The following is a 20,235-nucleotide window of genomic DNA, read 5'->3' as shown; positions in this document are numbered from 1 at the left end:
ACCCACAGAAGTGTAAGACAAAATTGGTTTTGTTTTAAGCCACCAAATTTGTGATAATTTGTTATAACATCAATAGGAACTAATATAATTAGTTAATTGTATAATAACTCTGATTCTAAGCAGTTTCTTGTAGATCTGCTATTTCTATCTCCACTCTTCCTTCTGTATTTTTTTCACTGTTTATTAAGACTTTATTTTTTTATTTATTGGAATACAGTTGACTTACAATCTTGTGTTAATGTCAGGCATCCAGCAAAGTGAATCAGTTATACATATGCATATATCCATTCCTTTTCAAATTCTTTTCCCATATAGGTTATTACACAGTATTGAGTAGGTTTCCCTGTGCTATAGTAGGTCCTTGATACCCACCTATTTTATAAACAGGGTTAAGACTGACACATACACACCTCTTGTATTCTTCTACAGCTCTATTCCCTACCTTTTGGAGGAGGTTACCAAAAGGACATACTGCCAGTTGACCCATGAGCTATACCCAAGCAATCAGAGGCTCTTTAACCATCCCTGTCCTTGGCATATGCATCCTACCTGCCATTCCCAAAGTAGCCGCTATTTCCAAGGACACAGCCTTGAGAGAACAAGGTATTATTGAGACCATCTGGACGGTGTATGTGACTGAACCTTGTTAAGGTCTCCATATAAACTTTTAAGATTCTAGCAGTCAGGTGCAAAGAGCTGCTCATGTTGTGGCCACCCAGGACAAGCCTCATGTGTAAATACCCCAGCTGATTAAATCAGTTACCTCCCAGTCTGGAGTGACCTGCCTCTTTCTTCAGTCTCTCTCTACCCTCTGTGTACAGGGGCCAGAGTCATATTTAACCTGGGAACTCCTAGGTTTGTGAACCAAAACTACCCTCCCTCTCACACAGATACTGTTGTTCTACATTTAAACAACATTGTCCTCTATTTTTATAACATCAGGACTAAATTTTCTCTTTTTTAAATTAAAATGTGATGGTTTGACTCACAGTGACTGACTAGACAAGCCAGGCATAACGTCCACATAGCCACTATCAAGTGATCCAGAGAGAAGGGCTCTGGTCCTGATCCAGTGTTATTGGCCAGCGTGGATCAGGTTTGGCAGATCTGATACTCATAGAGGCATTATGGTAGACTTCTTACCTAGCTTACTACTGCACTTACTCTCCTGTGTAAAAGTATAAGTGAAACTGATAATATCCATTCACTCCTTACCATTTCTCAAAGGTATTATACAAGTATTAATTAACAAAAGTATTCCACAAGTAGAAAATGCCAGGCTAGCATCAACTATAATAATAAAAAACCTATGAAACCATGTCGGACTCATGTTGCTTCTTTCATGCCCTTGTTCTCTCTCTTCAGCTACCATAAGCAAATAGACCGACCCATAATGCCAGGTTCTTCATTCCCACAAAGGGCTCACTCTCTACAAGGGCTTATTCAGGTCAGAGTGAGCAACTCAAAGGCAGTGGGCTCCGCACCCTTCACATCCATATTTCCATACTCCGGGCAGTCAGGCTGGACCACAATGAGCACTTCTGAACTTCCTGAAGGCTTGGCCAAGGTGGCGTCCCTCCATCTAGCCTTCTGGGCCTTGTCCCTGCTACACGTACTTATGCATCTTTTGAGCAGTGTCCCAAGTCACTGCCCATTACTTGAAACTGGCTTTAGGAAGTGCTATGAACAAAAGATCAATCATGAATCTCAGCAGAAGACCCTGCTTATCCAAAGCAGTGGCTTCCCAAAGAACCTGACCTCATATGCTATTTCAACTCTCCTATTCTTCCAGCAAGTTATTTTGGATAAGCTGCCTTGTAGCCGGAACAAATGGAAAATCCTTTTTTTTTGTGATTTACAACACACATCAAGTCTATTTTTGTGATCTGTAAGATGGATTAGTGGCTAACTTCCACTACTTACCCTGAACACCCTCTAAGGTAACATTGAAACTGCAGTCTCTTCCCAAGAGCTGGCCTAATAATAGATAAAATGTAAATTCATAATGTTAACAAATGTTAATCAATAACACCCCAGCTTCTAGGATACCCTCAGGCTTTACTTGCCTATTTCAGCGCCAGTTTTCAGGCTGCTCCCCAAGATGCAAAAACAGCAATTTGACACTAGTCAAAGATTTAAAAAGTCATGCTAAGGACAAGAACGAGTGGCTTGCTTTCTCAGGAAAGATAGTATTTGGCATTTACTAGTTTTCTGAGATAAGCTTTAGTTTCAGATTGGAAGTCTTAGGAGGCATAAACAATAGATCCTTAAATCTGGTCTGGTCTCTTTTCTCCAGTTTGTAGGTTCTAATAAATTGGTCACAGAAAGCCCCAGAAGCTCATTTATTACAGACTAACACCAGGGTCACTTAAATAGAAAAATGAGGATTTTTTTTTTTCCTCCCAGATTGCACAGCCCAATTCAAGAAAGAAGATGAAGGCTCAGATCATATTAGTGCTTATATTGGATTAAAGAAAACAAGGAGAGTAATAAACTAGATTCTATTTATTTGCTGGACCTGATGAATTCTTAAAAATTCAACTTTTGTAGTTCCAGTAACTTTTTGGATGTACTAAAGTAAACTGTTATCTAAATACCAAAAGCTTATAGACCAATTGTCTCACACACACACACACAAATACAAAGATGCAAGCTATTTTATTTATGCAGAAAACTGTCACTCTTACCTTCATATAATGCTTGGCTACCTAAGTCCTAATTTTAATAAATAAATAAATAAAAATAATGAGCAGTAACATAAGCTATATTCTATAAAATAAATTCTAGTCCCTTAACAATTGTTAACACATGCAAATGAATGAGCAGTGATTTGGATTCACCCATAGCACAGCTGCAAAGGATCCCCATACGTTTCTTATCACAAGGACTGTGTTTGACAGTTCAATGAGCTTTCCTATCTCAGGCTTCCTCTTGGTAAAAATTCAGGTTGAAATTGTATAGAATTTCAGAGAATGGCCCATACTATTTTGGAGGCATTTATGATGAAGATAGATTATATCTATGCTGAATTTATAAAGCCCTCTTCAAATGTTGTTGTCCTTTTGCAATTGGTTAATCCTACATTGCCCTAGACAATAAAAGGTGGCCCTGCTTGCCAGCACAATCAAGGTTAACCATGTATTGGAAAACAACAAAAGGCTCTTACCGACCTGACTATAAGATCATCCTTTATATACTTTTTTTGTCATCTTTTTAGGGCCACCCCACAGCATGTGGAGGTTCCCAGGCTATGGGTCAAATCTGAGTTGTAGCTGCTGGCCTACACCATAGCCACAGGAACATGGGATCTGAGCCATGTCTGTGACCTACACCACAGTTCATGGCAACACCTGATCCTTAACCCACTGAGAGAGGCCAGGGATCAAACCTGTGTCTCATGGATGCTAGTCAGATTCATCTCCACTGAGCCACAATGGGAACTCCCACTTCTAGTGAGAAGGTACCAAAGTTATTTTCAACCAAGTTAAACATACAGTTTTCAGAGATATAGATGAAATTGTCAAATGTTTACTTATTTCACTTATCAACTTAGTTATACTGTCATATTTAAACTGCCTATGTTAAATATATTACTTGGGACTATCATTTTATCCATTCATGCAAAATATCACATATTTTACAAAATAATTTTATTGAAAATTTTCACATGTGTCTTAATTAACATCAGTATATTGGTCACAACCAGGGCCACAGTTTGAGTCATCTGACCCAACTCTCTAGTGTGGTCTCTCCATTTACTTGGGTAAATTTACTCTCTATTTGCCAGGGTCTTGAGGATGCAGGATAATTTCAATCCACATAAAATGCTGACACTTGCTGTTTTATCCAAAGCACCTATTCACATAAACTGAAACTGATTTTTTTTCCTATAGGTATACATTCTTGTTTTCTATGCCAAAGTTCTATCTATGTTCATCTAATAACATCTGACACACTTTTAATGCTTCATGAAATTATCACTAAATCTGTGTTAAATTTCTTTGTCCTCTTTTGGAACAACTGGATTGAGGGAGTTTGGGGCTAAGGTGTGTCTTCCACAAATAATCACTGTGTCCAAAATAAAATGACTAAGAAAATGCCATAAAAGATGAGAGATTTTGCAAGGACTTGATTATAAAGTCTCTCTCTCTCTCTGTCTCCCTCTATCTCTATCTCTCTCTGTCTTTCCGTGTGTGTGTGTGTGTGTGTGTGTGTGTGTGTGTGTGTGTGTGTGTTGCACTTATTGGTAGGGCATAAATGGCAAGCCAGAATTTTTATCAAGGACTAAATACATTGCACATTCAGATGAATAAAGAAAAAATATTACAATCAGCTCTGGATTCAGCTTGTGAACAAGTGGAGAGAACTAATGAAAACCACAGATAATCCTCAAACCTCATTTCAGCCATTAGTTTCAATCTTGTCCCCTGTTCCTTCTTTGACCAGAATTGCTGACAAGGAGTCAAGTGGGGCTGACTAGGGTTTCTCGTCCTGCACACTTCTGGTAGAGGTTCTAATGAACAGCAGAATGGCCACAAGGCAGCTCAGCCAAAGGAGAGAAGAGGCTGAGAGTCAGGTAATCCTCCAGCTACATGATAAACCACTGATAATGCCAGCTTAATCTCTACTTCTGCCACCTATCCAGAGGAGCAATCCCATTCTCCTACTCATAAAGGCTAAATAGACAGACTAGGCATAGATGATGGAGTTTAGCTATTTTCCATTCAATTATAATTGTTTGCCTTAAAAGATTTAATTTGGGTCATCTAGCAGTACATATAGCAGGGGCATCTCAATTGTTCATTTACAGAACCAATTAATAACATGGTAGAATAGTCTGCTAACCAAAGACATTTCATTTCTGCTGAAATTGTCTGAGATGGCATAGATTGAATACCCTACAAAGTTGGCCTTATGATTATTAGGAGGATATGCTGCATTCAAGCTGTGTTTATTAAATATATACCGTGCCTACATTACCAGGATTTGTAGCAGACATCATGAGATAAAAATTAAAGGCTGTAACCTATCCATTCATATTATAGTGCTTCAACAAAATTCAGCATAATTATGAAATTTATTAAGCAACTGAGAAAATATAGATATACTGATAAAGTTTGACTTTTCTTATTTCAGAATAAACCCAAGTTCTACATAATTCCATTCCTATCTCTGTTAAAGTACTCTTAACTCCAAGTTTAAGTTTCCTCTATTAGAGTATTCCAGGCTTTACCAACTCTCAAATACACTGAAATATTTTCTTTCAATAACCAAAAGCTTGTTGAGAATACGGATAATGCCAGGAGTATGTAAACCCCCCAAATAATATCACTCAGTGAATTCATGGAAAATCAAAAGTGAAACTGATTAGAAACAGGCAGAGTATAAAAGAAACCAACCAATTTTGCTTCATTACGCAAACTGAGTGAAATGCAAAACATAAACAATGTAAGGAGGTGCATGTCCTTGGTATTTTAGCAATTCTTAAATTTTTAATGATTCTGGGTTTTGTGGTAGCTTGGGAGAAATGTTTTAATGTAAGATGCATCTTCACAAGAATGTCTATAGCAATGGTACTGCTTAGAATAGATCCAATTAAAATGTTCACATTTGGTAAGTTTGCATTATATAAAAAGTATACAATGGAATATGGATCATTATCACTTTTCTTTCTTGGAATCAAAATACTGAATATTGCGTGGCATGAAAGTTGCCCCTCTGACCCCCGAACAAGCCCCAAACTTCTGAATATCAACCAAGTTAATTAAGTCCACATGGGGAGACAGGCATCCTGGGTACTTCTTACTTCTTAAAAGAAAATATATTGATTATAATCCACATATGTTAGCTTCTATTATTTTTATCTTTGTCCAACTATTTTTAACTATGTAAGTGTTTTTATTGTCACCCCCTTCCAGATTGTACACTGCATAACTTGAAGGACTATGTCTGTTTTTAATTTTTTTCACCATTATATACCCAAATGCCTAGATTTCATGGTTAAAATACGGCAGAAAACTAAACTAGCGCTAGCCTTGATTTATCTACATAGCTGTATCAGTTCCTCACATCTCTTGGCCAGATCAGTTTCATTCATGACATACTTGATATCCAACAACGTCATCCTTTGTAAAATTCCATTTAGAATCTTAATACCTCCTGCTCTCAATCATGTGGCCCAGGGTTCCTGGAAAGGGGGACCCACATAAGATAGATCAAGTTAAAAAGTCAGTCATCTGCATACACCATGCACAAGAGCCAGCTTTCAAAGGTGGAGGTGGCTTCTGAGGTAGCTGCCCTCCAAAGCAGTTCCTGGCTATCACCTGATCACTGCTACCTGTTCTCTACCAATAACCACCCCATTACCAAATAAAAAAGTTCACTGCAGGTAAATCAGTTTCACCATCACACTGCATAAAAGAGTAATTGAAGCTAGGAAGAAATCTGGAGGACTTTCTTCACAGTGCTAAAGACCACCCTTGACACCCATGACCCATGAATCTCAGACCACTGTTCAACTCACAGAGGACCTTCCTGAAAAATCTTACATTTCTGTAACTCCTGCCTGTAGTCATCCTTCAACTTGAGGTGCTCAGAAAACTTCACTGAGGGAGCAGCTAAAGATCCAGCAGGAAAAAGCAACAGAAGTGTTTTGATCAACCAATGAACAGAAAATTCCACTTTACAGGAGTTTTAAAGCATTTTGTGTTCAGACAGTTCCTTAGCACACTGTGGGCACAAAATAACTCTTCGACTGTGACTTCTATTCCTTTTTAGCCTCCAGAATCTATTGCCAGGTCAGACACAGTACTAACTGGTGATAGTAAGAAAGAACAAAAGTTGAAATAGAATGTCTTTGGAAACTGCATCTAGATATTTTCTCCATTTTATGACTAAATTAGCATACTTTTATCAGATGTGAATAATGCAACAAATACATAGTTATGGTTTCAAAAATCTCTCATATATCAGAGCTCCTGTTGTGGCTCAATGGTAATGAACCAGCTAGTATCCATGGGGATGTGGGTTTGATCCCTGGCCCCGCTCAGTGGGTTTAAGGATCTGGTATTGCCATGAGCGGTGGTGTAGGTCACAGAAGCGGCTCAGATCTGGATCTGACATTGCTGTGGCCGTGGTGTAGGACAGCGGCTACAGCTCCAATTCAACACTAACCTGGAAACATCCATATCCCAGGGATGTGGCCCTAAAAAACAAACAAACAAACGAAACCCTCTTGTATGTCATATTAAAACTCAGAGTTCAAGGCTTACCAACCTAAAGATGTTGTCTAAAAAAAGAAAAATTAGATGACATAGATAAAAACCTTTTAAAACTTTATGCTGTTACCCTTTGAAATTCTCCTATCTCCTCTTAAAAAATATTTAATGATACTTAAAGCCAGAGATTTTTGCTCTGACTGCAGCATTATAGGCTGCCTCCATGTTAAATAGCATACTTTAAGGATGATGTAATAATTGGATTTTGACTTCACTTATGGTTTTCCTCTGGGGAGGCAAGCTCCAACATGCTTCTTACTTTGTACAGGCTTCATTGTAATCTACTTCAAGGAGCCACATTGTCTGGCAAAAGTTGAAGGAAATGTCTGTCTGGCTTCATTATCACCCTACCTCCGGTAAGAGTGTTACAAAAGTAGATTCCTGAAATTGGGGTTGTGGTTATACTTGGGTCACAGCCCACTGATAAAATATCATCAGTTTGCTTCCTCCTTAGTTCTAACCTTGGAGGGTGTCATCTAAGAAGGTCCTGGAGGGGAAAGAACATGGAGGGAGGGAAAGTTGTTGCATAAAGGAGATCCCGAGCCCTGCAGGGAATACTGAACTGAATATCAAATGACACGTTGTGCAGCACTGTGGATTAGCACTTTTTGAGGCCTCCAGATTTCAATCATTTGGAATAACGGGTGTCAAGTTAGCACCAGTCAGCCAAAGCAGATTAGATAGAGATGGTAGTTTCTTAGAGAAAAGAAACGGAATGCATAAAATTTCTCAGGTATTATTTTAATGGTAAAAGAAGAAAGGGGGAAAAATAAAAGAAAATAACTTGATATTTACCAGAATAATAATTTTAAATTCAAGGGACACATATTGGACAATTTGCCAAGCTGTGGAGAAAGAGCAACATATCTGTTCAATAAAACATTCACAACATCAAAATATAAGGTTTTCCTGGTATTCAATCAAAGCAATTATTTTAGTCTGCCTAGGGCTGCTGCAACAAAAGAACAAGACTGGGTGGCTTCAACAAGAGAAATTTATTTCTCACAGTTCTGGAGGCTGGAAGTCCAAGATCAAGGTTTGGTTTCTTCTGAGGCCTCTCTCCTTGGTTTCTAAATTGCTGCCTTCTCCCTTTTCTCTGTGTTCAAGCCCCTAGTGTCACGTCCTCTTCTTTTAAGGACAGCAATTACATTGGATTAGGGCCTTACCCTAACTGCCTCATTTTTACTTAATCACATCTTTAAAGACCTTATCCCCAAAGAGGGTATTTTGAGCTTCTGAAAGTTGAGATTTCAACATACAAAGTTTGGGGCGGGGGGCACACACTTTAGTTCATAACAGAAATGTTTAGGACAGAGTATAAATCCCAGCTTTAAACTAAGATCATTTTCCATAATTATCTGGGACATTAAATGGATCATTTTTTTAACATTCCTTCAGCAAGTGTTTATTAAGTATCTACTACTCAAAAAGCATGCCAACCAGGTTCTATGCTGTATATAAAATGAGTAACAACAAACAATTCCTTGTCATATAAATGTTTATAACCCATTGTAACTAGGGGACACCTATCCCAAATATATATAGCTCTGTGATCAGTCTAAAGAAGATGTGTCACAGTTATCAAAGGCTTTCTCCAGGTCATAAATGCTGCTAAAATATTAGGAAGAATAAGCACTTTTTCAATTAAGTATTTTGTAGTTCATAAAGGAAAAGACATTTTTAGGAAACTGCCCATTTCACCGTTTTGCCTAGAGTTAGACATTCACTTGTTCATTTATGTATTCTTTTTGTCCAACATTTATCACATGACTACTACATTCCAGGCACTAGACTGTTGAATATGTCAATGCCATAAGAAACAAGTCCATAAAATCCAAATACAGAGTAATGTCATGGCCCTAAAAATCCTCTGAGCTCTGCCTATTCATCCCTCTCTCCCGGATAACCCCTGGTCAAAGTTTTGTCATTTTCCAGAATGTCATATAATTGGAATTCTACAGTAGCTGGCCTTTATAGACTATTCTTTTTAACTTAATAATATACATTTAAGTTTCCTCCATGTCTTTTAGTAGCTTAATAGCTCACTCATTTTTATCACTGAATAATATTCTATTGTCTGGATGCACCACAGTGTTTTCATTTACTAAAAGTAGTTTTACCTCACTACTAAAGGACATCTTGGTTACTTGCAAGTTTGAGAAACTATTAATAAAGCTGCTATAAACATCTATGTAGTTTTTGTGGAGATATAAGTATTCAACTCTTCTGGGTAAATATCAAGAAGCCAATTGACGGATCATGCAGTAAGAGTATATTTAATTTTGTAAGAAATTACCAAACTGTCTTCCAAAGTGGCTTACAATTTTGTATTCCCATCAACAATATATGAGAGTCCCTGTGGTTCCATATCTTCATTAGTATCTGGTGTTATTAGTGTTTTGGATTTTGGCCATTCTAATATGCATGTAAAAGTATCTTGTTTTAATTTCCAATTCCCTAATGACATATGATATTGAGCATTTTTATATGCTTTTTTCCCAAGTGCTTCTCTTCCTTCTTTTCATTTTTTAAAGTTCTATTGAAGTATAGTTGATTTACAATGTTGTGGCAATTTCTGCTGTACAGCAAAGTGATCCAGTCATATATATATATATGTACACACCTTTTCTTTCTTATATTATCTTCTATGATGGTCTATCCCAAGAGACTGGGTATAGTTCCCTGTGCTATACAATACGACCTCATCACTTACACATTCTAAATGTAATAGTTTTTAATCTACTAACCACAAACTCCCAGCCCAGCCCACTCTCTCCCCCTCCCTCTTGGCAACCACAAGTCTGTTTTCTATGTCTGTGAGTCTGTTTCTATTCTGTAGATAGGTTCATTTGTGCCATAGTTTAGATTCCACATATAAGTGATATCACATGGTATTTGTCTTTCTCTTTCTGACTTACTTCACTTAGTGTGAGAATCTCTAGTTGCATCGATGTTGCTGCAAATGACATTATTTCCTTCTTTTTTATGGATGAGTAATATTCTATTGTGTATATGTAATATATCTTCTTAATCCTTTCATTTGTCGATGGGCATTTAGGTTGTTTCCATGTCTTGGCAATCGTGACTAGTGCTGTTGTGGACACAGGGGTGCATGTATATTTTTGAATTATGGTTTTCTCTGGATATATGCCCAGGAGTGGGAGTGCTGGATCATATGGTAGTTCTATATTCAGTTTTCTGAGGAACTTCCATACTGTTTTCCACGGTGGTTGTACCAATTTACATTCTCACTAACAGTGTAGGAGGGTCCCCTTTTCTCTAAACCCTCTCTACCATTTGTTATTGGTAGATTTATTAATGATGGACATTCTGAATGGTATCTCATTGTAGTTTTGATATTCCATGTGCATATCTTCTTTGGTGAAGCATCTTTTCAAGTATCTCACCCATTTTTAAATCAGGTTGTTGATTTTCTTATTGTTAATTTTTAGTGTTTTTGTATATTTTTAGATAACAGTCCTTTATCAGCTATGTTTTTGCATGTGTTTTCTCCCAGTCTATGGCTTGTCTTCTTACTCCTTGACAGCAGTTTTTACAAGACAGAAGTTTTTAATTTTAATGAACTCTAGCTTATCAATTAATTCTTTCATGATCTGTGTCTTTGGTGTATGTACATTTAAAAATTCACACAATACCGAAAGTCATCTAAGTTTTCTCCTATGTTATCTTCTAGTAGTATAAAACCTTTTGTATTTTACTCTTAGGTCTATATACCATTTTAAGTAAGTTTTTTGAAGGGTGTAAGGTCTGTATTTAGATTTTCTTTTACATGTGGATTATACTTGTGGACAGTACCATTTGTTGAAAAGACTATCTTTGATCCATTTTATCACCGTTACTCTTTTGTCAAAGATCAGTTGATTATATTTAAGTGATTTCTATTTCTAGGCTTTCTGTTCTGTTCTGTTATCTCTTTGCCTAGTTTCTCTTCAGTACCACACTCTCTTGATGACTCCAAGTTTATATCAAATATTAGAGTTCAGCATGCCCATCCTCTGACTTTATTCATCTTCAATATATTTTTTTCATCATCAATATTTTGTTGGATATTCTGGGTATTTTGACTCTCAGTATAAACTTTAGAATTGCTTTGTTGATATCCACAAAATAACTTGTTGGGATTTTGATTGGGATGGCATTGAATCTACACATCAAGGATGGAAGAAATGATATTTTGATAATATTGAATCTTCTTGTCCATGAACATGGAATAGCTCTCTATTTACTTACTTTTTTTATTTCTTTCATTAGAGTTTTATAGTTTATCTCATGCAGATCTTGCACATGCTTTGTTAAACATTTTGTTTTTTGGAATGCTAACGGAAATGGAGTTGGGTTTTTAATTTCAAATTCCACTTGTTTATTGTTGGTATATAGAAACCCCAGAGATTTCCTAGAGGTTTCTCTCAGTCCCCAAACTCTGTCTTCTGGCTTCATACAGCCTCACATGCCTATGTCTTATGAAACAGAGGAGAATATTTTCTGTTTTGACCTTTATCAATAACATGAAACTTTATGCTATAAAAAGGATGCATTACAGGGAAAGTATAAAAACCACTACAAAACTTCGTCAGTTTCCTATATATGAAACTTCCTATTTTAGCAGAGTTTAGAGAGATTGACACAGGTGTGTTGCTGTCACTTAATCATTCATTTCCAAAATACTGTTTTTTCTTAGAAATAAATCAATGCTAATGAGATTTCAACACAATATTTTATTGTGTGATGTGTTAGGTATTAGGAAGGACTTGCACATAAAATGATGGTATAACCAACTTATTTCTATTGTTTATAATTTAAGCTCTCATTCACTATGAAAATACAAATATTTTTCAGAAACAGGAGAATATTAAGGCAGAGACAAGCCAGTACAAACTGGCAACTACACTTTTAAAAATTAAGATATCTTTAAAAGTCTTCAGAGACTTCTGCTTCCAAAAAAGATGGAGTAGAGATCATTTTCCCTATTTCTTCTGTTACTTACAACTGAAAACTTGAGATGGCATTTTCTTTAAATAAAAAGAAGACAGACAGACCAAGACTCAAGGATTCGCTGAACACATTAACTATCTGAGTTTTCCTTTTGCCTCATATATCTCATTCTAGGAGCTAAAACTAGAAAGCTACAAAGATCAACTGATCCAAACAAATAAAAAATCTCTAACAAAGTCTGTTCTCTCCAGCAAGAGGACCAGATATGGAGTAGTCTAGAAAGATAGAAAATGTCTAGAAATGTTTTACTTTAGTCAAACACCACATGAAGAAACTGTGACCTCCCTCCTAACCACACTGGCAAAGACTGAATGGGCAACCTAGACTTCTACCCTGCCAGGTTGCCACCACCTAATAGCATGGTAGCAGAGGAGAACATGTAGACATTCAGACTTTAATATCCACTGAGTAGTGATGGGGTCCTCCCAATGGATATCATGTGAGAACTCAGACCCTACACCCACCTCATCCAGCAGTAAAGAAGTGCCTCACCAAAGGAAACCACAAACAATGAAAAGGCAACCCACAGAATGGGAGAATATATTTACAAATGAAGCAACTGATAAGGGATTAATCTATAAACTATACAAACACCTCTTGCTGAGCAACATCAAAAATAAAATAAAATAAAATAAAAAATGGACAGAAGATCTAAATAAACATGTCTCCAAAGAAGACACATGGATAGCCAAAAAAATATATATATAAGAAGAGACTCAACATCAGTAATTACTAGAGAAATGCAAATCAAAACTACAGTGAAGCACAATCTTATACCACCCAGAATGGCCATCATCAAAAAGTCTACAAATAATAAATGCTACAGAGGGTACAGAGAAAAGGGAACCCTCTTACACTGCTGGTTGGAATGTAATTTGGTACAACTACTATGGAAAACAGTACAGAAGCTCTTCAAAAAATTAAAAATAGAACTAGAACATGATTCGGCAATCACATTTGTGGGCATCTATGCAGAGAAAACCATAATTTGAAAAGATACAGGCACCCCAATGTTCACTGTAGCACTATTTACGATAATCAAGATATGGAAGCAACCTAAGTCCATGGATAGAGGAATGGATAAAGATGTGGTACATATATACATGGAATATTCTAAGCCATAAAAGAATGAAATAATACCATTTGCAGCAACATGGACAGACCTAGAAATTGTCATACTAAGTGAAGTCAGTCAGACAGTGAAAGACAGCATTATATGATATCACCTACATGTGGAATCTTAAAAAAAGGATACAAACGAATTTATGTGCAGAACAAAAACAGACTCACAGACTTTGAAAAGTTTATGATTACCAAAGAGGGAAGGTGGGGTAGGGGAGGGATGGATTGGGGTGGTGAGACTGGCATATGCACAGTGAGGTATATGGAATGATTGGCCAATGGAGACCTGCTGTAGAGCACAGAGAATTCTACCCAATATTCTGTGATAATCTATATGGGAAAAGAATCTGGAAAAGAATGGATGTGTGTATACATATAACTGATCCCCTCTGTTGTATGGTAGAAATTATAACCACCTTGTAAATGAATTATACTTTAATAAAAGTTTAAAAATGAAAAAGAAAAACAGAAAAAAAAATTACAAGTGGAAAAAAAAAAAAAAGAGAAGTGCCTATCCCCAGCCCTTCTGGAGTAGAGTCAGAGGAAGTATAGCGAAGAGTAAGGAGTTTTTACCACCAAACAGCTGTAACAAGACCACTTTCCAGGGGTATCAGTGGAGGATTAGTGAAAAGCTAGAAATTTCACTCCTGCCCGGCAATAATGAGGAGTCCCTCCACAACTTGTGTGTCAATGGAGGCTGAATGAGGAAAATGGGTTTCTATTCCCATTTGCCAGTAGCAGGGCAGTATCTTCCAATTCCTATGTCATAATAGTAATTAAAGAAGCCAGCTAAAATAGAAGGTAGAACCAGATTCACAGTATTAAAATAGACTATCCAAAATATTCAGGTTTAATAATTTTTAAAAAGTCATTTATAAGAGCCAGAAAAAAAAAAACAAGTTGAATAAAAAAGACAATCAATAGTTGCAAACACAGAGATAACAGAAATATTAGAATTGTCTGACAAAGATGTTTACATCAGCCATCATAAGAATGCTTCAATAAGCAATTACAAACACACTTGAAACAAAAGAAGAAAAAAAAGAAAATCTCAGCAAAGAAAAAGAAACTTTCAGCAAAGGATATAAAATATACAAGAACCAAACTGAAATGTTGGAACTAAAAAATACAAAAATTAAAATTGAAAAACTCAGTGAATGGGCTTAACAGAAGAACACAAGGGACAGAGAAAATAATCAGTGAACTTGAAAGCAGAATGATAGATATTACCCCACCTGATAGATAGAGAGAAAGCAGACATAAGAAAATTAACCAAGCCTCAACAACCTCTGGGACTATCACAAAATATCTAATATTTTATCATTAGAGTATAAGAAAGAGAAAGGGAAAAAAACGGCAATCTGAAAAAGTACTTAAAGAAATAATGGCTGAAAGCTTCCCAAATTTTGCAAAAACCATAAACATACAGATTCACAAAGCTGAGCAAACCCCAAACAGGATGTAACCAAAGCAATACATGCCAAGACATTGTTGTCAAACATCTGAAAACTAAAAATGAAAAAAACTCTTGAGACAATAAGAGAGAAATACATTTTGCCTATTGGACAAAACAATTTTAATAGCAGAAGATCTCTCATTTGAAGCTATGAAGCCATAAGAAACTGGCACAATGTTTATGAAAGAAAAGAAGTCTCAATCCATATTTCTATATCTTAAGAAATTATCTTTCAGGATTAAAGAGGAATAAAGACATTCTCAGACAAAAGAAAACTAAGAGAATTTGTCATCAGTACATTACCTTAAAAGATTGACTAAAGGAAGCTTTCTAAATAGAAAGAAAATGGTAAAAGAATCATGACACATCAAAAAAAAAAAGAACAATGGAAAAAGTAAATATAAAGGTAAATACATTTTCCTTCTCTTGAAGGAAATACTAAATTATGCTGGATGGTTAAAGTAAAAAATTGTAATCATATCTGATATGATTCTAAATGTATACAGAAAAATATCTAATGCTATTATCAATAGAGGAGGGTAAAGAGGCATGAAGTTTCTACATGTTACCCAAACTGGTAAAATGTTGACACAAGTAGACTGTGATGAGTTATATATATACAATATAATACTCAGAGCAACTGCTAAAAAAGATATATAAAGAAGTATTTTAAAATATCATAGATAAATCAAAAATAAATTATTAAAAATATTTATGTGACCCACAGAAAGGCAGGAAGTAGAAAACAAAACAAAACAAACAAACAAAAAAAAACAGAGGTAACAAACCAAAACCAAAAAATAAAGTATTTGACTTAGGCTCTAACATATCAAAAATTAAATTAAATATATATGACCAAAGTATGATAATTACAAAACAGAGGTTGGCATAATGTATTATAAAAATTACCCAACTATATACTGTGTACAAGAGGTGCACTTTGACTACAATGTTATAGGCAGGTTGAAAGTTTAGAGATGGAATAAAGATATGTCATATAAATATTAATCAAAAGAAAGCAAGTGTGGATATGTTAATATCAGATAGACTTCAGAGGAAAGAACAGTAACACATAGAAGGACATTACATAATGATAAGAGTCAATTCTATCGAGTCAAGAAGACATAGCAATCCTAAAATATAAGCACCAAATAATAGCTATAAAATACATGAAGCAAAATATATAAAACTGAAAGGGAAAATAGGCCAATCTATAGTTACAGTTAGAAACTTCCCCACTCTTTTCTCAACGACTAATAGAACAGCTTTCTGACATATACACACAGACACACATACATATATACACACACACACACACACACACACACACACACTTACATACAGTCACAGAGCCAGGCACAGGCACGCAAAGCCTGGTAAAGTCTAAGGGCAAGATAGGAGAAACAAGAGTAACTCATACTGAGTCTTACAACAAATGCAAGTGGTAGCCTCCTGAGTCTGGAAGAGAAGAAAGGGAGCTCAAAAAATGTCCCCATCTGATATGTAGGTGTGTGGGACCTGCTAAAGAATGAAAGCAATGCAGGAGAACCTAAGGCTATTATCCAGAAACTCGAATCCAAAGCCCTGATAATATGAATGTATTGAACCTTCCCACAAGTCATTTGAAGACTGTGGTAAACTACACCTAAGTAAACTACAATATGACCTAAACCCTATTCAACTAAAAATATATTGACAGTGCTTGCATGATGGAAGGAGTTAACCTTTGTCTTGACAAAATATTTATTCAATATCTACATTTATCTTAAAGAGATACGTAGTGTTCAATCAAAAAATGATCCATGCAAAGAAATAAGAAAACGTGATCCATCATTAAGTAAAGAAATAGTCAAAAGCGTAAAATTCAGATATGGCCTCAGAGCTGGAATAATCAGAGAGAGATTTGTAAAATAAATACATACAATAAATATGTTAAAGGGTTTATCAGTGAATGATACAAGCAAGCAGAGAAAATTTCATCAGTGAGATAGAAACTACATAAAAGATCCAAGTGGAAATTCTTGAACTAAAAAGAATATTAACAGAGCCTATCAGAATTCTTTTCATTCATTCTTATCAATAAACAAGACACAAGAGGAGGAAAAAATAAGTAAACTTAAAGACATGCTCACAGAAATTATTCAGACTGCAATGCAAAGAGAAAGAGAAAAAAAAATACACCATCTGAAACCTGTAGTACACTATCAAATGAGTTGATGTATGAATAATTGGAATTCCATATACAGAAGAAAGAGAAAATGGGAAAAAAAAAGTGAAGAAATAATAATTGAGAATTTTACAAAATTTATAAAAATTATTACCCACAGTTCTCAGAAGCACAGTTCCTGTATTTACCCAAAGCAGGAGAAATACAAAGAAAACTGTACCTATTCACATCATAGTCAAAGTGCTGGAACCCAAATATAATCTTAAAAGCAGCCTGAGGGAAAAAAAATCACACTTTATGCACCAGTGAACAACAATCAGTATGAAGTGTGACTATTCATCAGAAACAATGGGGAACAGGAGAAAATGGAATGACATTTTTTAAGCTCAGAAAGAAAAAACTGTCAACCTAGATTCTATATCCAGTGAAAATATACTTTATGAAGGAAAAAAAATAAAGACTTTTCAGAAGACAAAGGCTAAAGATATTCATCCCTAGCTGACTTGAACAACAAGAATTGCTAAAGGAAATTTTTTTAATCTGAAGGGAAATACTAGAGAAAAACTTGATGTGCGTGAAGAAACAAAGAACACTAGGAAAGACAAACATAGATAAATTAAAAGGATTTTTTTCAACTTTAGTTATATATAAAATATTTTACATATAAAAATGTAAAATATTTTAAATCCTATAAAATTATTATATGTAAAATATAAAATGTATCTTTAAATTCTAATATATCCATACCTATGCCTTTTTTTCAGGTATCTAGAGATAAATTTTTTTCAGTGTATTGACTGTATGTGTGTGTATGAAATTTTTATTCAAACTTCGCAATGGATTTTTTTAATTTTATGATTTTTATTTTTTCCATTATAGTTTATTTACTGTATTCTATCCATTTCTACTGTACAGCAAAGTGACCCAGTCATATATATCTACATCTATATCAATATCAACATCGATATAGATTCTTTTTATCACATTATCCTCCATAATGTTCCATCACAAGTGACTGGATATAGTTCCCTGTACTATACAGCAAGATCTCATTGCTTATCCACTCCAAGTGCAATAGTTTGCATCTATAAACCCCAGACTCCCAGTATCAATGTATTATGGGGTTTATAGCCTATGTCAAAATAAAACATAATTATAACAAGAGCACAATGGATGGCTATTATATAGAAGTATATAAGTTTGTTTCTTGCACTGATTATAAATACATTTTTTAAATGTAGGCTATAAAAAGTTAAAGATGACTGTTTTAATCTCTACAGCAATCACTAAAAAGTAATACTGAGAGACATAACCTAAAAGTAGAAAACTTCTAATGGAATATTAAATATACTCATTTCATTCAAAAGCAGACAGAAAAGGAGAAATAGATTAACAAAAAGCAGATAGGACAAAAAGAAAACAATCATCAAGATAGTAAACCTAAATGTAAACATATCAATAATTAAATGGAATGTAAATGGACTAATTCCTGCAATTAAAAGGCAAAGATTGCTAGACTGGAAAACAAGAACAAAAATAAAGCTTAACTACATGCTGTTTACCAGAATATTCTTAAAAGATTAAGACGCAGACATATTCAAAGTGAAAGGGTGAAAAAGGTATATTATGCAATCACTAAGCATAGGAAAGTTAATGTGGTCAATTTGTGTGAGCCAAAGTAGAATTTGAGAAGAAAAGTACTACCAGATAAAGAAGGAGGTTTAGTAATAATAAAAAATAATTCATCTTAAATGTTTGTGAACCTAATAACTAAGTTTCCAAATATATGAATCAAAAATTTACAGAAGTACATGAAGAAATAGATAAATCCACTGTTGGAGAGATAACACCCTCTCTTGGCAACTGACTAAGGGGACAAATTAGAAAGGATATAGAAGATTTGAAGAACAACATCAACAACCTGGCCTTTTATAGAACACTGCACTCAATAATAGTCTTCCCAAGTGCAATGGACCATTCACCAAGACAGACCACAGCCGAGCCATTAAACAAGTCTTAGTGAACTGCAAAGGATCAAAATGATAGAGCATGTTCGGTGATCAGAACAATATTCAATTAGAATTCAGGAGTTCCCATCATGGCGCAGTGGTTAACGAATCCAACTAAGAACAATGAGGTTTTGAGTTCAATCCCTGGCCTCACTTAGTGGGTTGGGGATTCAGCATGCCGTGGACTGTGGTGTAGGTTGCAGATACGGTTCGGATCCCAAGTTGCTGTAGCTCTGGCGTAGGCTTGGTGGCTGCAGCTCCGATTGAACCCCCGGCCTGGGAGCCTCCATATGCCGCAGCAGCGGCCCTGGAAAAGGCAGAAAGGACAAAATAAATAAATAAATAAATAAATAAATAAATAAATAAATAAATAAATAAAATTCAGTTACAATAAGATATCTAGAAAATTTCCAAATATTTCAAAATTAAAGAACAGACTTCTAAATAACCCAAGGATCAAAGAAAAAATCTCAAGGGAAATTCAAAGTCCACTAAGCCTCAGCTACCTTTCCATTTTCATGGGAATGAGGTTATCAGATAATTTCACAGAGCAGGTTTTAATTAGTGGAACGTAAAGGAAAAGTTGGAGGAGCTTCACCTAAGATGAGAAAGACGATGGAACAAAGAATTAGAGGACCTGATACTTACTGGCTGTGGGACTATTTAAAACCTCTTAGAGAATGCACTTGTTCTTCTGATAATAAGAATAACACTTGCATGTCACATCTTTGTAAAGTTTAAATGTGTTGCTTGCAAAAGCACCTACCACACCAAGTGTCTGGTCCATTCTTTGGATGCTCCACAAATGCTGATTGCATGAAAGAGTAGTTTGGAGTGATAAAACATAAACTCCATAAATCTACCTAGAACCCAACCTAGCAAGAAAGAGGAAGAAATGTATGAGTTACATGTGCTGATTTCAAGTCATATCTAACTAGCCCATATGAGAATTCTTAAAAGAAAAATGAAAGGACAATTTTGTTGTAAGATATCTCTTTGGAGGGAAGTATGAGTTGAGAAGAGTGTCTTTATGTGTGTTCATATTCTTCCACTCTCTCTCTTAACGGAACCAATGCATTCCAGCATTGCAAATACAAACAGTATTCCACTTCACTGCTATTTACAGCCATAGCCTAAAGCACAAAGATCAGACTCAGCATCTGATTAAACTAAGTTTTATAAAGAATGACA

Source organism: Phacochoerus africanus, chromosome 2 (assembly GCF_016906955.1).
Source record: "Phacochoerus africanus isolate WHEZ1 chromosome 2, ROS_Pafr_v1, whole genome shotgun sequence".
Lineage (NCBI taxonomy): Eukaryota > Metazoa > Chordata > Mammalia > Artiodactyla > Suidae > Phacochoerus > Phacochoerus africanus.
This window is presented reverse-complemented; position numbering follows the sequence as displayed.